This window comes from Felis catus, chromosome A1, assembly GCF_018350175.1.
Source record: "Felis catus isolate Fca126 chromosome A1, F.catus_Fca126_mat1.0, whole genome shotgun sequence".
Lineage (NCBI taxonomy): Eukaryota > Metazoa > Chordata > Mammalia > Carnivora > Felidae > Felis > Felis catus.
In genome coordinates, this window is record NC_058368.1 from 236,201,321 (window position 1) to 236,225,241 (window position 23,921).

Genomic DNA, 23,921 nt, shown 5'->3' on the forward strand with positions numbered 1-23,921 from the left:
GTTAGAGCTCAACAGGTCTCTTCTGTGTGACCTGAGGTGTAGTCTCAGTTTGTACCCAGGAGAAGAGGGTTGTCCTCTTGCCATGGAATCCCGTGGTGTTTAGGAAAGCGGGCTCTGGGGTGCCCTCCTCCTTAATCAAAGACCCTACCTTTAACGTGGAAATGATGGTAGCAATCCCTCCCATCGTGCAGCCTGAGACACAGATGACACGAAGCCACATTCGATGCCACACAGGAGATGAGAACTCAAGAAAGAGTACTCACATCTTACTGGTGTTCGGAGACCCCAAAGGTGATGATATATTCAAACCTTGCTTACCAGGTTACGGACAGCCTGCCGTGTGCTGCTTTGGAAGGTGCTAATCAAAGGTTCCTGCTCCATTTACTTCCCCGTATCTAATTCAAGAAAGAGGAAAAAGCCCATCAGTGTGCCAAGACATCCTCCCCAGGTTAATATTCCAGCTGCCGAAACATTAATTTAATGTCTCCATCCAAAACCTTGATGATAGGGGCACCTGGGTGGCTCAGTTGGTTAAGCATTTGACTCTTGACTTGAGTTCACGGTCTGTGGCATAGAGCCCCGTGTCGGGTTCTGTGCTGACAGTGCGGGGCCTGCTTGGGATTCTCTCTCTCTCTCTCTCTCTGTCTCTCTCTCTCTCTGCCACCAATCTGCTTGCGTGCACATAAACATGCTCTATCAAAATAAACAAATAAAAACTTAAAAAAAAATAAAACCTTGATGATAAATTCTTTTTAAAAAACTATCTTCAAATTGGGAAAATATCTCAGTATGGACAAAACCTTAATGATTTAAACCGAGGTCCAATAAAAAAGATAGAAGCAACATTTTGTTTCCTAGGATATCAGAACCTGAACAGAATCTCAGGAGTTCAAATTTTGCCAGTGAGAGAAGACTCGGTTCTTTCCGTTGAAAATGATGCCTGGGCCACCTCCACTATGATGTCTGGATTTAAGGACTTACAGACATCTGCATTAACCCATCTCACATATCCGTTTAATACACATACTTAAAAATAGCCAGGTCCACAATGTTTTATTTTACACGCCTATTAGAAGATATGCGTGTTGGTGGCAATATTTCGTGCACCTGCAATATCTAAATTTTAAAACTCAATGGAAAGAGCTTCCTTGCATTGATCATTGTGTTGGATGTTAGTTTTTGTGTTTCACGGGCATGGAGGCAGCCACACTTCTTTCCTCCGGAGGAGAAAGAGGCTGTCCTTATGGATGCGGACTGTGGAATAAACAGGACGGGCTCTCAGGGAGGTCCGGGCAAAATACCCTCCTTCCAGAAATTCTGCAGGAAAACCTATCTTTGTGTCTGATACAGAAAATTAGTTGTTTAACATAATAGATCTACAAAAAGCAAATCAATTGCTTTGGAATGTGTGCTAATGTAGGCATATCGTTGTTGAGGAAGTTACCACCGAAAGAAAGAAAAGCCTAAAACGGGGTTTTAATATTGCTATGACTCAGAGACACGGGAAGGAAAATCTCAGTTGTTCATCTACTAATGATATATTTACTGAGAGTCTGTGTTCTCCGAGTGTAGGAATACGGCCATGCTTATAAAAATTCGATGATACAAAATTTATACACAAATAAAAGTACACGCAATGTGTACAAAATTTAATAAAATTAATAAATTTCAAAATGGTACATTTAAATGTCTAATGGATTTTAAAGTGCTTCAATTTGGTTATTATTTTAATGAGGCTAGAAGTTTATAATTCAATAAACTCTTTTACTATTAGAACAACATCTCGAACAGAAACAAACATTACAAGTGGAATAGAGTGGTTATAATAAGCCATGTACTTGCACATCTATATAGATCCACACTGAGAATTATATGCCCCCTTATAATATATCTGAGAACCTGTCGCAAGATCCAGCATTGTGATGGCTTCATGTGTAACCCTCCCGAAGAGCACTGGGAACGTATGTAGTCCTCCCCAGGTACCCAACCGGGGAGAGAGATGATTAATTCAAAGCATGCTGGCCTCAGGATAGAGTCGAGATTTGAATCTGATCTCTCTGACCTCAAAGCCATGAGTGTTAGCTACTGGGCATGCCTGTCTCTTCGTCTAAATGGACGTGGTCTTCTAGCATCATGGGTACTGGCCCAAGAACCTGGGTACACACACACACACACACACACACACACACACGGCCATTCACACTTGCAGTGCTTTCTTTCTTTTCTCTTTTTCTTTTTTGCTTCTAATGTTCAAATTCCACTCTTATGTTAAAACGCTATAAATATTTATTCGACTAGTAAAATGCAACCTTATCTAAATTGTGATTTTCGAAATCTGCCTTGTGAAAATCGCAGGTGTAGCGACATTTGGACATAAAAACACACTCTAATAAAATGACCTGCAATGATTTATGAAACCAGGATATGTGCCCATGGATAGTCTGTCTATTTGTTTATAAATTTGTTTATAAATTTCCCCCCACAAAGGTCCACATAACTGTATCCGCACCTGTGGACGCGCGTAATCTTTTTCTCTCCGTGGATTAGATGCGGTTCGGAGTGTGTGAGGTGAATGCAAACCCGGGCTGGTCTATAGCAGAGCCGGGGCAGTAAGCAGAGAGACAGGGAAGTCAGGGAGCCTGGCTGTGAGGTAAAATCTTCACAAAGGAAAGCCCACCACTACAAATAATTGAATTAAGCAAGAGCGATGCCGGCAGGGACATTGCCTGGGGATTAATGGTCATCTGGGGGAAGTTGATTGTCCAGGGCGATCATCAATCCCCCAGAAAATGCCCTATACCAAGGTCATTGTAGCTGTAAGAACCCTTTTTTTTTGCCATGGAGGCTTAAAAAATCCTTCATTTTACTTGATTTCTTACATCATCATTGCTCCTTCAGGTGGCTGTGTGAGGGACGATGTTGAATGGTGCGATTTCTGAATCATTGATCGCCAAGGCAACCACCAACCAAACACGTCTTTCCCAGGTGGAATGGTTTATCCAGGCTCAGTAATATTTCAGAGTGTTTTGAACCATGAAAATTCAGTAAAGGCGTAAATAAAATCTGTGCTTTGTCTTGGACCAAAACACTCTTGGAAAAAAGACCTTATAAATCACAGACTCTTTGTTCTCATCAGCATTCATAATGGAATAAAGATACAAATCACAATGGTTAGGAAGACTGTGGAGGGAATTGATCTGGAATGTATGAATTCAACTCTCATTTGCAATAACACCAAAATTTATAGCACAGATAACATGATGAGAAGTGGTCAATTAGGGGCATAATTAAATCTGTCTATATTACCCCTCAAAAATAATTATGAATAAAAGTAAGGAATGACTTTTTAAAATCAGAACTCTGCATAATTGAATTTTCCCAAGTTATTATTTACCAAGACAAATGTATTATCTGTCGGCAACACATATGTTCTTTATGCACTTGCAGACAAACAACAGAATAAAAAGTACATTATGAAAACATGAGAAAAAATAAATTGCTGTTGGTTAAATTAGGTCAAAGTTTAACTTTAACCAACTGGGATTATTTTCTTAATTTGGAATTTTCATTTGAACGATTGTATCCTAAAATTTTATACGCTGGGCGCATTTTGTATGCCTTCTCCAGTTTTCTTGGCCTCAAAATCCCCTCCGCCCTCCATGCTCGCCCAACTACGCCCATCAGTATGGAGCTGATTACCCTGAAAACGCGCTGAGCCTCCAGCTCGCCTTCTGAGTGACTGCCAAAGACACCAGATGAGGCAGCCCAGGAGTGGGGAAGAGTTAGCTCCCAATGGAGCAAACATTAAACAAAGGGAATTCTGAGGAAGAGACAGCCAACTAGATCAAGCCCCCTCCATTCCTCCCTCCCAGGATCTGGTCAACTAACAGGTTGTTTTTGCATAAGGCATTGGCCCATACGTGGCATCTCCTGGTGTCCTCATCACCTCACGCCTTTCCTCACTGACCTCTGACTTCAGTCACACACCCTTTGGACTACAATTCTTAATCAAGCATTGGTGCCCATGTCTGTTTCCTAGAGATCCCAGGATGAGACAGCTTGTATTCAGTTATGCAAACTTCAAGCAAAATGGTGCCCATGCCTAGCTTTGATGTACGGGCAATTGTGTTCCCCATCGGTTGATATTTAATTTGTTCACAGAGTTACTAACTTTCCTTATTCATACTTTGTTTATATACAGAGTATGCTTATTTGTATCTGAAAAGTGTGTTTATTTGGCTGTTCAAATTATAATTTGCACAGTACCTGTTCAATTTATTGCTCTGTATTTTTTATCTCTATTTGTTTTCAATACCTTAGGTGATATGGGGCTGAATTCCTTCTGTTCATATTGATTTCTGTTCCTGTCTTCTCCGAGTTCTATAGCTTTCTGGATAAAATTGTGTCATACAGACACTGCTAGTTGATTTTCCAATACCAACTTTCCCCTTCTCGTATAACTTAATAGAATCAGGTTTAATTAAGAATGGCACTGTGTCTTGTCGTCATTCTGTCCATCCTGGATTGGATGGAGACCCAATGCAGTTGCAGGGACCAATGATTTACCAGCAGAAGTTGCTGGGGCTTGGGCTGATGATCCTCCACTTGCCCCACTGACCTTGACCTCCACCCTCCAATTCCTCCACCATGTTCTGGGCCCCAGGAGCTGCCCTTAGGGGAAGTTCACCACCCACTAGTTTTTGGTTTTGGTCAATGGGAAGCTCAAGACTATGCGCAAGACAGAGAAAGAGACAGAGAGACAAAGGCAGAGAGGGAGAATAGAATGGAGCCTAGTGAGATGGGATCTTTATTTCCCTGGCTGCACCCTTGGGCAGAAAGTCCCAGTTCATGTGCAATAAACAACCCTTGCATTTACTCCTCTCTGTCTCCAAGACTCCGTAATTCCCAGTTTGCCATTTCAGTCTCAGAGAAGATTTAGATTAAAGACCGGCAGGCATGCCCACCCCTTAGGGTCGTGGATGAGTCACTCTAAAGACCTATCTAACTCTAACAATATCTCTTCATATGTGAAAATCATTATTTCTTCTTATTTTATTGCCCCTTTTTAAAGATGTCATTAGAAAATTAAGTCAATTCATTTGTTCATCACTTCAATGTTTTATCTTCTAAAATTTTTTCAATGTGTATTTTTGAGAGAGGGTGGGGGGAGAGAGAGAGAGCGCGCGCAAGCAGGGGAGGGGCAGAGAGAGAGGGAGACACGGAATCCGAAGCGGGCTCCAGGCTCCGCGCCATCAGCACAGAGCCAGACGCGGGGCTCGAACTCATGGACCGCGAGATCATGACCTGAGTTGAACTCGGATGCTTAACCGACCGAGCTACCCAGGTGCCCCTCAACGTTTTATCTTCTAAACCACGGTTACTCGGCATGTTTTCGGAAAGCACACCCTTTCTCAAACTTTCCCTGGGAACTAGAGACCATCTGTTTCCTGGTGGAGTAATGCCCAGTGTGTGCCTCTCACTTCCTTGTGGCCTCAGTGCTCAAACTTCAGAAGAAGCTTATCTGATCATATATAATTTAGGTTATTCCTCTAAAGGTAATTCAAGGCGTAACACTACTATTGGTTTGTTTGTTTGTTTACTGTAGCTTTCTTTTTCAGGGCCCTGCCTGTTTCCACGAAGACTGCGAGTGTCCTGGTCTATTGGGGTCACTTCAGGCATATTCAAAGGGAAATTTTAGGATACTCTGCTGTTCCCATCTACACAATGGGAGCGATTTTCTTCTGCTACGTTGAGACGGAAATTGGAGCGGGATGGTAGCATCGCATTTAGGAATCTGCACGTACTTTCTCGGAGTGTATTCAAATCATAAAATCTGTAATATGAGAGCAAGTTTGTGGAACATGAATAATACCACAAAATGAGGAACCAGGGAACATTCCTCCCTCCCCCCCCCCAAGTTCACTAGTTTGTTGCCCTAGTAGGTCCAGATTTTATCTACTGAGGTATGATTTCACATTGAAAGCTGATGATCAAAATTGGATATGCCCAAATTTCCAAATATTCCATATCAACAACCATTCCATTCTTTCCTTTGCCCACTAATAAAAATACATATCTGAAACTAAAATCAGGAGCGAGAGCCCCGGGCTAGAGACCGTGGGTGCTTCCTCTTACCTGATACGGCAGGACAAACCGCTCTCACTTTGTCCTGTGTCTTCAAGAGGGTCCCCAAACAATATCCACTCCACTTCTATGGCCCAGATCCTGTCACCTCTGGAAATAATAATGTAAAAAGCAGCATTGCTCAGTTTCTTGGCAAGCGTGCTCTACTTGGCTCAGCGTCCCCAAAATACTGCTCTGCAAAATATTGCCCACCTCTGAGCAATTTTCCTATTAGTAGTATTATACAAAATATACTGAAATAATAGAACACCATGAGGGTGTTCTAATTTATCATATTAGTTTCACATGCTAACAATTGTCAACTTGTACTGAAAAGTATGGTGGGAGTAGTATTAGGGAAGCATATTTTGCAAGAAGGATTTCAATAGCCATGCCATTCAACCCATTCTTTTTTTTAACTTGTAAAACAATAAGGCGATTGTCAATCTCCTCCGTGCGACAATCAGTCTTGGCATAATCTTTAGCTGCCAAAGATCCTTTAAAGGATGAACGGCCACATGTTAAAGGGTGTTGGAATCTTCGTTCCTCTTTTGCTTTCTTAGGAGCAGTGGGCTAGTCGCTTGCACTCGCCCATGATGCTGAATCTTGTCAAAGGAAGTGGCAAGGAAAAGAAAACAAAGCAAATAACAAACAGACCATTGAAAAGGGAATGTTGCAAAGCAGGAGGTACTGGCACAGCTCTAGGGTAAGAGGTTGCTGTTCCTTTGATGGGAGAATTTAAGCACTACAGAAGCCTTTTGCAGAGCTCTCTGGGGGTGGGGGAGGGAGGGAGGGGGGAGGGGGTGGGGGAGGGGGGTGGGAGGTACTTACCAGATGTTCTCCTCCATCACCAAGGTCACGACCTGCAGTGCCCACTTTCTCATACTGTAGGAGGCTGTCCACACCTGGACCAGGACATCTAATTCTGTTCGCCCAGGCCCACTGAGTCCACACTTGCAGCCAACCATCTCCCACCCACTGGATTTCCTCTGGGTTCTCTACCCCACCCCGCCCGCCACCCCTTTACCGCCTCCTCCATTCACTTCATTATTTGCACACTCCCCCACGCTCTCATCAGAAGCTGTGCGAGCCCCCACTGAGCGCCCTGCAGGCACCAGGTGAAGGGGCTACTGAGAAGGTCTGAGCTCTCCTGAGCCTTATCTTCTAGGCAAGCAGGAAAGAAAGACGAGAAAAGCATAGTCTCAAGGGAAAGCGGCCAATACTAATGTGTAGATGGTTGGGACAGAGAGTGACTGGGTGGTTTTCAGAGATCAGGGGCCATGGAAGACCCATCTGGAACACTGACACTGTGAGCTGAGACCTGGGGGCAGATGGGAGGGGGATGGAGAGGGAGCAGGAGGAATTCTGAAGAAGAGCCGGAGCCCAGCCCACAGGCTGGGGAGGGCCTCTCGTGTCCCGGGGAAGAAGGTGGCCCAGCCCCTGGATAACTGGACCCAGAGCACAATGTGCCATCATGGCTCCAGGCCAGGACCAGGTCACGACTGGTTCCTGTTCTGGGAGGATCATGCACGGAAGGAAAAGGGAAGTCATTCCAGGGTGGGGTGGGGTGGGGTGGGGGGTTTCAAACAGGAGAATGACAATGTGAGGTGTACTTCGAAGCTTTTGTTCGGCTTCTGTGGACACGGACGAAGGGGACCAATCATGGAGACACCACTTAGGAGCATTTGCTGTCACAGGGACTGAAACATGCCTGCACTTCCTACAAAGTGTTAGCAAACCTTTTCCAACTGTCACTCAGGAACCTGGGAAAAAAATTAATGAAATCCGGACAATGGAGCCCAGGAATTTTTATTTGCTCTTCTTTGTAAACATGTGATAGAAAATGTATTTTCAAATGTTTGTTGTGTTTTAGTAGCTGGCAAAACAGAACAAAACAAAAACTCTCCAGGATTACTTTCTATTTCATTCTAGAAGAGAGTTTCAATTTGGGGCCAAAAAAAAAAAAAAGTGTGCCTAAAAATCATAATCCTTCAAGAGAGCTGGAAAAATATGAGAAATAACCACGGGCACCACAGAGAGAGGTCCTCACCATCCTACACACTGGGAAAAATCTATCTTGTTCTTCAGACATTTCGTTGATTGGTCAATTCACACGATGTTCTTTTTTTGGCTCTTCTCCGTTTTCATGTGCGTGTGTTACTTGTGACCTGGAAACCTGGGACCTTCGCAGGAGGTGGCCATTGTGATTTTTGCAGTGTGGCCATGATAGAGTTGGTTGGACCAGTGGCAAGATTTCCTACACTGAGTTCAGAGCATGTATGTATTTTCTAAAGGACTCTCCTACTCTTAACGCTGTGAAAAGTTTCCCTCTACGGACAAGAAGATACAGATCTTAATGCAGATAAACCTAACACAATGCCATTTCTTTGTTGAGGACAGTACAATTCTTGTCTTGAGGTGGTTTTCTTCCATGAATGACTTGGCCAACGGACTGAAGTGGAATTAACTCGATGCCAAATGTCCAACAGGTATATCCACACACGGATGCGTCCGTGAGCTCGGATTCCAGTTAGGATTCAGAAAAGGGATAAACGTTCCTTCCGCTTATATTTGAGAAGTCCGTGGCATAACCACGATGTTTACATTTACAGCTAATTGTTTCTCAACAAATTCAGCCACGGATTCTGTATCTGTACGAGCAACCAAACATTGCTTTTCAACTCATCTCTTTTCCCTTGGCTTAATAAAGAAAAAAACAAAATCTGGCTTGGTCTGCAAAGGAGCTATCTGACAATTATGTAGTTAACATTTTTTAAAGACTTAAAAAAAAAAGATAATTCAGGACAGAACGACTTCACTTTGTACTACAAAGTCTTGTGGGCTCTACTATGTTTTTGTGTCCACATTCAGTTCTTTTGTTTATTTAATCCTTAATTATTTGCACTAGTTTCTTAACCATCCAGCCATCATGAACTTGTCCTTATGTTGATACATCCTGCCAACTGTTTCACACATGGAGAATATTATTAGGGATGATACTCTAAATTTAAGACACAGCTACAACTGTTTTGTTTTCATTATGTGTGGTAATATCCATAAATAGATGCTTCATTGTTGGCACTTACTGGTTTTCTCTCCCCCTGGCATTGCCTAATTATGGCTCTCCCTTGAATAATTTGGCAAATGCTCGTATAGCATCTTCAATTAAAAATAAATAAGGTAGAAGAATGTTCTTTCTGTCCTCTTCAGCCTTAAAAAAAAAAAAAATGAATGTTATCCTTCAGATCTATTAAAGGAACCGTTCCAAATCTACTCCTTCCAATGTAATTTTTCTTAGGGCAAATTAAAAATGTGTGGTATCTAGTCCAAATAAATATTATGCTTTGCAACCCCCACACTTCCCATGGCGTAAACTTCCCAAACGATCGGATCGTACGGTCTTGCTAAGAGAGCAGACTCGGAACACGCGCCCGCCGTCCTGTGCTGCGGCTTACAGAGCAGAGCATGGGGTCACCCTGGTGCCCGCAGACCCCTCAGCCGTGACGCGGGTCCCCTGACTCCTGTGCCCTCACGGTCCGGTTGTCTGGAGCTCCAGAACAGACGGAAACTAACCCAGCCCTTTTGTAAGATGAAGTTTGAAAAGATGGTCCCGTCTGCCCCCCATGTCTCAGTCCATTTGGTGACGCGCTCCAGCAAAGTGGACAGGGAGGTCATCCGCAGTGCTAACTGGAAGTGTGTTCTGTGAAGTTACATGACTTTTGGCAGACTCAGGGTTTCACCGATGGTTGCCATGAATAGAAAGGCAATACGAGGGATATGGGTAGAAAACTTGAAAAACGTTACATCGTACGGAACCTTTGAACGTTAACAAGCAATAGAATCTAACGGTGCTGGAATCTGCAGTAAGAAAAATCAGATGAACGAGGGTGTTTTGTTTTGTTTTGTTTTTAATCTTACAGTGAAAAGAAAACAAAGCAAAATGTCTGAGAAAGTGAGAGAGAGTGGAATGTAAGAAGGGTTCTGTCCTTTTCTTTCTGAAATGAGATATTCTGGGCACATGTAACCTTTTGTTCAGTTTTCTAATCCCGTCTCTCATGTTGCAGTGGGAGTCCTGGTGTTAACGACAGAGAGATCAAAAGGTTCTCCGAATCTGACTCGCAGGAGCCAGAGAGCCCGTCCACACGTACCGTTTCCATAATTCCCTCTGCAGCACAGAGCTGTGCTCCTCAGCAAAGCGGCTTTTACCACCCCGCTGCAGTCAAAAGTTCAAGGTGATTAATTCACTTACTAAGTACAGACTTGATCTGCATTTTGGCATGTCATATAGTGAAGGAGCAGAGGGCCTATGATCACAACAGGCCAGGACCTGCTAAGGCAAGGCTAGAATATTTATCCGCGTCGTGGGCGAGTTCACTTGTCTCCGGCCTCAGAGGGCCACCAGGCCAAAGTCCCGGGACGCCCAGGTCTCAGGGCAGAGTCAGAGCCTCACCGAGTTTCCTGGATTACGTGCAGGACGCTCAGTTCGGGGAATCACATTCCCGTGGAGCCATCGACTTAACACAAGTTTCACTTCATCAGAATAAATAAAAGTGGGCCTAGGAAACTATGGTCCGAGGAATTTAGCAGAAAAGCAAGGATCGGGGAGGGAACAAATAAGTCGAAGTTCGTTAGTTTATCTTTAAAATCAGTTTTCTTTGCTACTGTTTTGTGATACTGTAGTTTGTCTCAACTCTTTAACTCAAGGTCAAGGTTCCGTCAGTCCCTGATACTGAGGGGACGCATTGACGGCCGCTCCTTGGCTGCCATATTGCCTGTTGTGTGAAAGGCGGACACTGTTGTGTGACATGATCGTGAAGAAGACCTTGGAAGAGTGCTTGTCCACAAGAGTTACGGACTTCAATTTCTAAACTCAAGGCGGCTCGCATTTCAAGCTGGATGTTTCTCAGCAATGCCTCAAAGTGTTTTTTAGATGGAGAGGTTTCAAGAGGCATGGAAAGAGAACGACATTTAGGTCCAAGCAGAGAAGACCGAGATGCTGGTGCCATCTGCTCTCGGATTTGCTCTTGTGTCCTACGATTTTGTTAAACATCATTTGTTGACATGACATTTGATGAAAAATATTATTACGTTAATGTTTAGCCTTTACCAGCTTTCAAAAATGAAGACCCAATACCATTCCTATGATTACTTATAGGACATTTTCAAACAAGTAAATAGTGAAATATGCCATTCTGGTAATAGTAGGATAGATCTTAGCCCCATCCTCACAAACACAGAAATTAAATTTTGTACTGGCCAAAGAAGGCAAGTATGAACCAATCATTTTATTGTTTCTGTTTATGGACAGGAAAATACACCAGTGGCTGAGATATAAAGAAGGCATCTCTCCAGATCTTGAAAGATCAGGGAACCAGCCTTGTTTCTACTTGCCGGTGTCCTGTGCCCTCCTCACACCGGCTACCCCCGCATGCCCACTGGTGCTCGGAAGGGAGGCTTGCGTGGAGTCTAGTTGGCTCCTCCCAGCTCATAGCATCATGCTGCAAGACGTGGGTGGATACACTTGGTTAAGGTCACCGAAGAACAGATTTTACATTTAAGAAATCAATTATAATGCCCATTTGTGACTATGGAGAAAAGATCATTGGAAAGAAAGAGAAGAGGGGAAGGAAGGGGAAAAAAAGGGGAGGAGTAAGAAGAGAAGAAGGAGAGAGTGAAGTGAGAGGAGGGGACAGAAGGAGAGAAAAAAGAAGGAGAAGGAGAGGAGAAGGAAGAGGAGGAGGAGGAGAAGAACAAAAGGAGAAAAGAGAATAACAAGAATGAGGAGGAGGAGGAGGAAAAGAAGGAGGAGGAGGGTGAAGAGAAGGAGAAGAAGGAAAGAAGGAGGAGAAGGAGAAGGAGAAGAGGAGGAGGAGGAAGAGGAGGAAAAGGGGTAGAAGAGGAAGAAGAGGAAGAGAAAGAGGATGAGGAAGAGGAGGAGGAGGAGAAGAAGAAAAAGGAAGAGGGGCAGAAAGGAGGATGGGGGGAGGATGGGGAAGGGGAGAAGGGACGAGAGACGAGCAGGGGAAAGAACCGAAGCTCTTCTATGCCCTGTTGGCCGTACACTCTGCTCTTGACTCTGGATCGTCGGGTGCTTGGACGCTGGTGACAAGAGCCTACTGTTGCTTCTCCTTCAGTTCACCGAATCCACTACCGATGATGTAAGGAACCTGAGGGGATATTCTTTCGATCCCAAAAACAACATTCCGAGTTTTTCTGTGAATGTCTTCGTGAATGAATTTGCAAAGCTTTTGTTTTAAGGAACAGAATGAACCGCATTGTGTGGACGGTGAACAATTACCCATTATTTTCCTCCTGAATCTGGAATTCTTCCTGGCTTGAGACTGACCGCATTTCACTTTTACCCAGAAGTTCCATTTCTTAGTCTCTGACTTTCAACAGAAACATTCTTTTGCCCTTTTCCGGTCTTTCTAGTGAGTGATTCCCTTCATCTCCCTCCACGTTGTTTCTATAGGTGTTTACATTGGCCTGCCCTCTTCGTGACAGAGAACAACATTCTGCCATTTTGTTGTGGGTTTGGTTTCTGACAGAATTTCTAAAATGCAATGTCCTCGTCAAGTTTGTGTAAACAACATAATAACCAAAATGATAAGCAACAGGGAAGAAAGGAGAGTGGAAGCCATTTTACTCATCTGGCTGTCATCTCTAGCAAGGAGCAGGCATGTCGTGGTTCTCTGACTCAGGTGTCCACAAGACCCAGAAACTAAGTAGGAAAAAAAAAATCCGTGTCGAGACTTTTATCAAAAAATCTTATTTCCTGTGGATTTTCAGACTGGTTCTTTTTTTTTTCTCAGATAAATCAGTTTATTTAGGAATGATTTGGGGGACAATGTTGCACCTGTGTGTGCTCTCACCCAGGATCTAGATGTGACACACAGTTTAGTCATTGTAACTCTAAGAAATGAATAAAATGGACATGACGATTGGGATTTTTTAAATGTTTGTTTACCTTTGAGAGAGAAAGAGACAAAGCGTGAGCCAGGGAGGGGCAGAGAGAGAGGGAGACAGGGGATCCGAAACAGGCTCCAGGCTCCAAGCTGTCAGCACAGAGCCCAACGTGGGGCTCGAACCCACAAACCGGGAGACCATGACCTGTGCCGAAGTCGAAGGGAGCCCCATGACTGGGATTTTTATAGAACCAAAGTACACTACGTTTAATTTCAAGCGTTTCTTGAAGTTCCTGAAAACTTCCTCAACTTGTCCTTCTGGAAATGTGATTGGTAAGCTGTGACGTCAGAAAGAGAATTCAGTTAAGCATTACCTGTCTACATCAATGGGTCTCGATACAGACAATTTTGACCCCCATCCCCAACCTGGAGACATTTGACAATGTTTGGAGACATTTTTGTTTGTCTTAACCAAAAGAGTGTTGCTGGCAGCTTTTGGGTAGGGGCCGGACACGCTGCTTAACATCCTATAATAAACAGGACGGCGTCCATAACAAAGAATCACTTGGCCCCAATGTTAAGAGTACGAAAGTTGAGGAACCCTGGATTAGGGTCTTTAGCTGCCCTGGACACTGCTCTCTGACGCTCTAACTCTTACTGCTTTGGGGTTTACCAGGATTCTTCACCGAAGTGTGCAGTTTGAAGGAAAGTAAGATGATCTGGATATTTCCTCCAAATTATAGAAATGAAATGAGTCACGGAGGAGCAGCTCTAAAAAGACCTTCGATTGCTCTGATGGGTCAGTGCTAGGCAGGAGGTCTGGGTTTGCGCCCCGGACATGTTCCCCCACAAGAGCTGAAGAATAAGCTGTGCCTCCCACTACCTGACAAATCTCACTTCTTGACCTAGTGCCCACTACCTGTGGCACGCATCTGTGAAACCATGGCGACAGGATATTCCGCTGATCCTGGGTTCCACATTCTATAGCCCACAGACCTGTGGAAATCATGCAGTGCAAATCCGTAGTCTCTGATCCCATTGTCACATTTATAAGATGCACACGTGGCTTCAGATTCCTCCACATTTTCTAAGAATCAAGCAGCCTCTAGAGTTTGGCCAAACCGAATTTCTTGGGAGTGCTCTATACGGCAGCTCTTGGAGTATCTTTTTGACCACACAGAAGCAGTTTTAAATGAGTTATGTCTCAACTCTGACTATTCTACATTGGGTTATATTTAGGAAAAATGTTCTCCTGATACTCATTTTGAAAAAGTATCTTCTTCGAGATTTTATCCCTCCTCAGAGAGATTTATATGCGCTTGGCCTTCGTGACTGAGATTCCCTGGTGAGCCCTTCTGAGCTTTATATTCAGAGATTATTGTATTTGCCACATTTACTTTAAATGATGAATTTTTATGTGTCTATTTCCAAAAGCCTTAAAGCAATGGATAGACCTTACAGAAATCAAATAAAGAAAACTAAAGAAGGAAAGAAATGTTTTGATGTACTCAATAATCGATAATCTTTACTTTAGGATCTGATCAGAATCACAAGGGTTGGAAGCTCTTTGGGCAAATACAAACTGTCAGATGGATCATTCCTTGCAACGCTGGTTTCTGTGATATATAAGCAAATAATGCAGGGGCTGTGCTACCAGAACTCACTTGTTTGTGGAAAGACAGCATCAGAGGAGATGAAAAGTACTGTAGTCCCCCGCGCTGGCTCAAGTGTGAGCCGTCCCCTAGCTCACGGATGGTCTCTTCATGTTGAGTTGCTCTGCTCAAAGGAGCAGAAACTATGTGGCCATTTCTTCGTGGGCAGTTTCCTCCACCATTAAATTGATCATTTCACATTGTGAATCCCATTTAGGGTGAAAGTTTTTTGCTGGGTTCACGATATTGTAGAATATTGGGGGTGAGAGAAGGACCATCTACTCTGTGAAATTGCCCCAGTTGTTAAAATATGGACGCATGGAGTCAGGCAAAGTGTTCCACACTTTGCCGTGGCCAGTGTAGATGGGCTCAGATGGCGTAGACGTCAATAGCGTAGACAGTGTAAGTGTAGCTATTTTGGAGATGGGCGTGGCAGTATGTTTTAAAAATAAAAACACACGTGTCCTAGGATGCGGTGCCCCATGTTCTACTGCCTTCCTTGGGGCCACACTGTCATGGGAGGAAGAGCTGTGCAGGAGAATGGCCTCTGAGGAGGAGTCCAAGCATCAACCCACGAGTGGGGAGCCTTGCTGCCATCTCTGGTTCATCTGTTTATCTCAACTCTCGTGGCCACTCCACCAGCAAGTCTTTTAAAAACTGTAGCAAAAAAAAAAAATTAGCAAAAATAAACCTTAAAAAGACTATTTAGCAGATTACAAAAAAAAAAATTAAAGAGATTCAACTACGTGTGCCAGGATGCAACTGTGTCCCCGATAACCTCTCACATCGGGAAAAAGAATGGCCGATGGTTTTGTAAAATGGCGATTGGTGAGTTAAAAAGAGGTCTCTATTTTTTCATCCGTGTATCAGCATGTGTATAAATGTGTACTAAGAGTCTGGAAACCAGCCCTCGAACCCAATTACAGCGGCTTCTCCCGAAAGCAACGCTGAGGTGAGATTGGGGTGCTTGTCTGAGCAGAAACCTGGATGATGAGGAACAAGACACTGCAAAACTTGAGGGAACAGCTTTCCAGGTGGAGGAAACAGCAGGAATAAAGGCCATGGGCAACAAGATGGAAAAAAGACAGCAAGTCACGGAGGCTTGGATGTCACCTGGCCAACAGAGGCAGTTGGATAGACCAGGCAGCCCGGGCAAGCAGTGCAAGACCGCACGCTGTCTTACGAGTTCTGAGGGCTCAGTGGGAGAGAGAGCGGTGGCAACACAGAGGACATCCTGAGGGACTTCCATGTGTAAGACGATGGACACGGATGAACACACAAATCCGGGGTTTTCACCTGAGTATTTGTTCAAGGGCAGTGTCATGTATGGAGGTGGGGCTTGTCGGAGGAGACCAGCATGCACACAGGGGTCTTTTGGGGACCGTGAGTTTTAGCTTCTGGATACACAGCTAGCTACCTACTCCTGGAACTGGCCAGAGCAGCTGATCCCAGCAGAATGCACCGCCGCATTAACCATTGGGGATAAAGTTTAAAAATTTGGCAATAAAATAAAATCCAACACTCACATCACCACTTGAATAATAAGATCTACCTGGGTATTTTACTTACTTGTTTGTGTGTTTGTTTTCCTGGTATAATTATTTGGACCTCAAAGCACACTAAATACCTCTTCGCTATCTATGAAAAATGACCGTATCCTCTTTGGGGAGATCATTAGTCATTCATATATATTTTAACACCTTGAACCATTGTGTTTTCAAAAGGAATGAATGGGAAGCCGCGGTGGGGCATGGAACAAAGATCTTCTTATTGCAAGCTCAGTGGATCTCCAACAATGTTATTAATGAATCACCAGGTCCTTCTGGGAGAACAAGAGTACAAGTAGACAAATTAGATACAGAAAACAAGGTAAATAATGTTTTAATTATTTGCAGGGGTTACTGTGGATCTGTGCCAGAACCAAACTTGTAATAATACTTTTCGTAAAATAAGCCCAATATTTCATTTGGATTTAATCATAATTGTATACGGATGGTGATTAGCCAAAGAGCAATAAAGTTAAATTAAGCACAAGGATTATCAATATTATTAAAGGTAGAAAATTTTTTAAAAATGCCTCCGAAAGAGAAAGAAAACTCTTACAGTGTGGAGATATATTTCTGATACCTTTGCTGTAAGAGTCTTCATCTTGGAAAATGTCTCATTTTATCTGGAACTCATCGCCACACTCTTTGCCAGAGCAAGAGGCCAACATTTTTAAAAAAGAAGGATTTAAAATTATGAAAGCATGGAGCTTCATTCTTTCAGGTTGATTCATGATCTTTTTTTTTTTTTTTAATTTGATAGCCTATTTGTGGCTTTACAGAAGGGACAGCACATGAATCCAATAAAGATAATCAATCCAGGAGTTTACCCATTCAAAGCGTCAAAACAATATAATTATTCTGAAATCACAATTATCCGTTTAGCAAAGTTAATTCCATGGTGAAGACTGAATAAAGATATCCCCTAGTGTGAATTATTCATGATGGTGAAATCCGCGGGACCCTGAGGGCAAGCTGGCAGCCGGTCCACACCACCGGACACAGACCAAGTGTTGGGGCTGGTGATCAGTGGGTCTAAAACTTGTCTGTCAGGGCATTTCTTGTAAAATTCATATGATTTAATAGAACCAGAGTCATTTGGTTCGGAGCAGAAGACACTCGGAACGAAAGAGAAATCAGAAGAGAAAGTCCTGCCAAGAACCCCCTGGGCTCAGATGCATCTTCCCAAAGGCACGTTTGCCTGCACTGACCTCTCCTTTCCCTTCTGAGGATGCTTCGTCAATAAATCTTGAGAATGCACGCATTAGATGTGGCCACACTCCAACAGCAAGGCTTTCTTTTATAAGAAAATGAGCACGAGCGGGTGTTGGGATCTTAATTCTCTGTGTGAAAATTGCCATATGAGTTTACAGAACGCTCGTGTTTCCTCCCTATGTCCAATTGCCCTGGGTTTCTTTGATTGATGAAAAGTGAAAACAGGCCCTTCATATATGTATAAGATGTAAAAGGCGTTACAAGACATGGATTTTTGACTCTCATTTATTTCTTCCAATCTACTTTATGTCTCCCATTAGTACCAAACTTTATGAGCCAGAACATTTTCTTAATAATTTCGCTCCATTGTATTCAACATATGTGACTTCTGCACAACTTACTAATTCGCGTCAGGTCAGATCCTAAAACATCGCCGGTTAACGATTTGATTTTCTTATATACTAACCATGTCAGGGTATGAGTTTTCTGTAATGTGAGTGCTGTGAAACCCATTGGCAGCTCCTTGAGAGTAATAAGGGAAAAGGATTCTCTACTTTTAACACACACACACTCACACACACACACACACTCATCTAGTTGGCCAGAGAAGAAGTACAAAGAGTCATGATAGCCTATGTGCTAATTGCTGCTACATGCGGGCATCAGAAATAGATCGATAGCTGGATGTCATACTCACGTTGATTTTCACCCGCCAAAAACTAGCAGAGGAAAGGGGCACTGCGGAAGATAAAACACAGAGATTTACACATCCCAGGATGCTTCCAGAAAGTTTCGTCTTTGAGGTGCCAGTGAAATTATAGAGTATCCGATAAGAGCTCTACCTGGTGCTTTCTTTGCCTGATGAGAACCAGCAAAGAGAAAGACAGAAAGATTAAGAAGACCTTAAAATCCATATGACTAAATAAAACTGTCCTTGTTTACTAACATCACAGACCGTTACCAGAATAGCCAAGAGCGACAGCAAAGCCCAGAAACAGTGATACATCTTTGCTGTTATGGCATAGATGAGACGTCCGGCAGCGAAAATGAAGTGAGATGCTCAAATTAAATTAATCCGTGGATAAAACATCAAAAAAAAAAGGTGAAAATCTTCTTGTTCTTAAAGGCTATTCTTGCAGTAAATAAATCGGGGAGGGAGTTGGTAGTAACTTGCTTTTCCTTCTCCGATTAAGTAACTGCCATTCATACTTTGACCTCTCTCTCTCCTTCTGTCACTCCCTCTTCCTCTTCTTATTCAAACTTCAGATCCAGCGTCATTTCAACTCTTACTGTACATAGTGGCAAATTCTGAGGATTTATAGCTCCAATGGTCACAGAGTTTCCCAGAAATAAAAGAAAAACCTTTGCTTTACGAAAATACACTACCTATAACAATACGCAAGTCTTTTTCAAATACGGTGTTTACTTTTGCCACCCTCTTGGCCTGAAAACTCTTACCCAACATAGTAAAACAAAATAGTGCTTCTTTCACTGGAAAGGGTTTAGATTCTAAAACTGCCTAATTAAGTAGAGTTACTATTGAACCTTTATTTTGCTGTCAACATTTATGTGCTGTAATATCACTGGCCTTTCCAATCTCTTTCCCGTCTGGGTTCCTTTCAGATGACTCCTTCCTGAAGGAGAAAAGAGAGAGAGAGAGAAAGAGAGAGAGAGAGAGAAGCTTGAGGGCCCCCTATTATTACAAAATAATGTCTGGTCTTCAAGAAATGTTTCAGTCTGAAGGGGTAATGGACTGATTCGCCTGAGCGCTCTTTGGGAGTTAGAAGGGTTCTGTGCGATACTGAGAAAGGAAGGAGTGTCACCCTTGAGGAAAATCTGATATTACCACTGAAGTCAGAATTTACAGAACACGGTACGAGATATGGCAAGCTGTTGATTTTTTGTAAAAATAGCCTACCGGGGAGTCCCTGCCCCACCCCCGACCTTTTGGTCCAGGGTGGATTTAATTATTTTTTCATTTATGGTATGAATAATGCCCATGAAAGAAAAATATTGACTTACATGACATGTGAGTGCTTTCTTGAAGGCCAAATTGCCCCAGGCGTAATGAAAGGCCACCGGGGTCCCGTGCAGCTCATTCCGAAGATTGCTGTGTCCTGCCTGAGACGGGCAGAACTGAAATAGAAAAGACATGGTAGCTACAGAAAGTTCCAATACTTGGCTGATTCCCACATGTCTCTTTGGAAGAGTCACACATATTTTTCCTGTTTTTCGGAAGGTCTTGGGGCCTTATTCCCTGACCATTACCTGAATTGAATCAGGGACCAGCTCCGGGTGACAGACTGAACCAAGGAAAGCTTGTTGACTTGTTTGTATGCCCTTTCTTCTGGGAAGGAGCTCCTGGGGACTCAGAGGCCCAAGGCTGATGAGTAGGGTGAGGGCGGCACCCTCTCGTTGTTCAGGTGGGGCTTGCACCAGATCTATCACACCGCTGATAGTCCAAAGTGCATGCAGAATAGGAGTCCCATTAAACAATTAATAAAGGAACAAGTTGTACTTTAGACTTACAACGCGCCAGTGAAAAAATTAATCATCGGGGCGCCTGGGTGGCGCAGCGGTTAAGCGTTCGACTTCAGCCAGGTCACGATCTCGCGGTTCGTGGGTTCGAGCCCCGCGTCGGGCTCTGGGCTGATGGCTCAGAGACTGGAGCCTGTTTCCGGTTCTGTGTCTCCCTCTCTCTCTGCCCCTCCCCCGTTCATGCTCTGTCTCTCTCTGTCCCAAAAATAAATAAACGTTGAAAAAAAAATTTTTTAAAAATTAATCATCTTCTTCTATTAGACCCCCAAGAAATGTTCTCAAAGGAAGAAATGTATCAAGAAAAAAAAAATACCTAAGCAATGCATAAAAACGCCCAAAATGTCTCCAGCGACATGTTCTCCGGCGCTTATGATGTTTGAGGATCCCTGTTGCAAAATGGCTGACGCGTCAGATGGGCAACGGGCAAAGCCTTGGGGCTCCATTCTCTTTCTCTTTCCCGCTGTCGCGTGTAATTCCGACGTGGGGTAAGATCTGTTGTTGCATCTGCAACTGTGAAACCAGCTTGGTGGAGGAGCCCACAGAGCTGTTTGCGGTTTGGTAGAGCTTAGAAATCAACAGAAAATTAAGACCAAGTGCTGAATGCGTGCCTGAAAATCTTTTTATAGATGGGCTCTAGGAATGCACATTCACTGAAGCATACTCTTTGAAAGCCCTAGTCACTTCTATGTTTTCCAGAACTATTGATGTGTAACCCTCTTATAATGAGGCGAACTCTTGGGTGCATACCATTAACATATGGCCAATGTAGATGACACAAGCACACAAGCATGTCAGCGTACCTCAGAGCGGGCTTCCCTTTATGTGGCTAGGCTTCGCTATTTGAACAGGAAAGCCCCCAAGATGAAGGGGGGGATGCCTCCAGTTTCCAAGAGCAGGAAGCTTTGATCCACCCCGAGGCATGGTTTGGAGGGAGTTGTCACTGCCTTCCGTCTCCTCCAGCCAGGTTTCGCACACTCCCCCTCCTCTCCCACGTTCAGGGCAAAGTTGACCCTTCTGGCCTTCCCTCGTGAGAGTCATGCACACAACCAGCCAAAGAATTACACCACCTCCCTTTGTGGATCTGGAACCTTCGCAGCGTGTGAGCGCTTTCGACGCCTGGTTCCCTCCCGTTCCCACAGCAAACATCCCAGGCACTGCCATTGTCATTTTGCAGATGGGAACAGTGCATCTTGGAGATGCTGGCACCCGTCCGGGGTAACGAATGTACAGTCAGAACAGGCTCAGCCTTCCTCACCTCACAGCCCAGCACGCACTGTGCGGGTTATTCCAAGGGCCTTTTCCAGAATCCGCTTCGCTGTGCAGCCAAGCTAAGGTGGCCGGCAGAGTGGGAAAGGATGGCGTGTGCCATTTCTTCACGAGGACCGTGTGCCGAACAAAAAACTTTTTCATTTTATTTTACTTTTATTCTTTTAACGTAAACTTTATGCCTGACATGGGGCTTGAATTCACGACCCTGAGATCAAGAGTCACGTGCTCCACCGACTGAGCCATCTGGGTATGCCCAGATTTAAATTCTTTTTTTTGTTTGTTTGTTTGTTTGTTTGAATATGGACACAACCACTCTTTCTGGATTAGATAGTTGCCATATACAGGAGGCAAATCTAAGTGTTTCCCAATGAAGTTAACGGTTGTCGCTATCTCCCCCAAACTTCTACTGTTTTGTTTCAACCTCTGTAGACATAATGCAAAAATTAGGCTCATCTAAGAACCAGACTTGATGGGATGCCTGGGTGGCTCAGTTGGTTAAGTGTCTGATTTTGACTCCGGTCACGATCTCACGGTTCATGAGTTTGAGCCCCACATCCAGCTCTCTGCTGTCAGCATGGAGCCTGCTGGGATCCTCTGTTGCCCTCTCTCTCTGCCCCTTCCTCTCTCTCTCTCTCTCTCTCTCTCTCTCTGTGTCTCAAAAATAAATAAACATAAAAACAAATAAAAAACAGACTCAGACCACAAGGACACCTCTGTAAAGCCCGGGGCCCTGTTCCACCTAATTGCTTGATTTTAAACAGATTTCATTCTGAATTTAGGGTGGCATACTTAAATATCATGATTTTTCTGTCAATATGAAGTCGACAACGTTTTCTCACTAAAGCATAGAGCTCCCATAAATGCGTTTGTCTTTAGTAAAGATACTAGAGTGTTTGTGTGGCGATACTTTATTTGAAGACTTCTGGGTCCCATTATGGAGAGAAAAAAACAAAATCGAAACAGACCAAATTCCTCTCTCTGGCATTTGTGAAATAACATTAGTAAAATTATTAAAAGTCGTATCCAAATTATAAAAAAGCCAACCTATATATATATGTATATATATACACACATATATATGTATATATATGTATATACACACACACACATATATATATGTGTATATATATATATATATATATAGTTGATTTAGCTTCTGGTCTGTTTTCGTATTTCTGTAATTTGGATGAATTGGAATTTTTCTCCACCAGAAAAAGGAGAATTGCACATGTTTCAGTTTAAATTCTGGATTTGAATAGGTCAATTACAGATCAAATATCTTCTTTTATATAAAAGTAAAGTTAGCTGAGAGTCCCTTAGTGTGCATTCACTTTACTAGAACCCTTGTTAGGGGTTCTGATAATTCAAGACTCTGGAAGAACTACGACGGGAAGGTTACAATTTCTGACACTGGGATCAGGTTGACACGGATAAATTTGGGTAGCCTCACGTGACGTGAGTTGAGAGAGTAGGTTTGAGTGGTGTGAACCATTGAAGAAGCTCCATAATCTGGAAAGAGAATATTGTACAGAGAAACCACCAAAGCTACAGAATTCCTATTTCTTGAAAAGGAAACAACCTGAGGCAATTAATGAAAACCCTTTCTTCTTCCACTGAATCTGAATAAAGTCAGCCCCCACACAAGCACCCAGCAAGTGTGGCCTTCAGTGTGGGCCACGCAAGGGCTCCTGGCCTGGGCACGTGCTCAAGTGTGCGTTCTACTTTTATGCATCGCAACCTAAAAGTCCCATCTATGACAGGAGTTAATATTGAGTCTTAGTGCAAAAGTCCCAGAAGGTTTGGCCAAGAATGCCTCGCTTTCTTCTCCCTTTTCGGTCTATTCTTCCCTTGCTTTTTTCTTGAACAACAGCAAGGCAGAAATAAAGAAGAAGCATACAGTGAAAACGGCACTAAAACCCAAGCAAAAATAAACAAGAATGGTCTTACTTAAGAAAACATCAGGGACGTTAAGGAGGCCGCTTGCTGGGATGAGCGCTGCGCGCTGTATGTAAGGGATGGATCACTGAATTCTACTCCTGAAACCGGTATCGTGCTGTATGTTAACGAACTAGAATTTAAACCAAAAATGAAAAAAAGAAGAAGAAGTAAGAAAGCCTCAGTGGTCTGAAGAAAGCTCTGGTTCTGAATCTAAGCCTTTGCCCGCTTTGACCCCAACCCCCTGCCCCGTCCGATGCCATCACTTTGGCGCCCTGGGCATGGCTCACTAGCTCGTCTGCTCCCTGGCCTCCTGGTCCGAATGTCTACTCCCCGCCCTGTCTGGCCCGAGAACAACACACTGTCAAAGTCTGGCTCCAGTAGCTGCTCTCATGGTCTCCTTCCCCTGATGTTACAAGCACTCTCCTTCTCTCCCGACTCCCCCGGCGCAGACGTACCCCTAAGGCGGCATTTATGGCTTCTCCCTTGCCCAATGGCCAAGCTTCTTCTGCTACTTAGTGACTATGAATCCCTTGAGCACCAGGGTCTCTTGAGTCTTTAATTCTTGTTTTGCACACAGTGCTTAGTTCCCAGCTTGATGTACGTAGTTGTTCAATGCATGGAGAAGGAAGGAACAAGGATGCTTCTACGACAGAGTTCCCCATGATATTTTCAATTCTCCATTAAAAGTGCCAACATTACATCTAAAGGAACTGATCTGGGAAGGTCCCTTGACAAAA

The 23,921-nt window shown here is 43.6% G+C and overlaps 1 long non-coding RNA gene across 1 annotated transcript; it reads right to left on the minus strand.

The window, feature by feature from the left end:
* Nucleotides 1-318: 318 nt before the first annotated feature.
* LOC123380564 lies at nt 319-13,969 on the minus strand. Its single transcript, XR_006586511.1, has 4 exons — nt 13,912-13,969; nt 9,210-9,334; nt 6,136-6,234; nt 319-395 (listed from the first exon to the last, which is right to left on the minus strand). It is a non-coding gene; the product is annotated as an uncharacterized LOC123380564 (long non-coding RNA).
* Nucleotides 13,970-23,921: the final 9,952 nt, after the last annotated feature.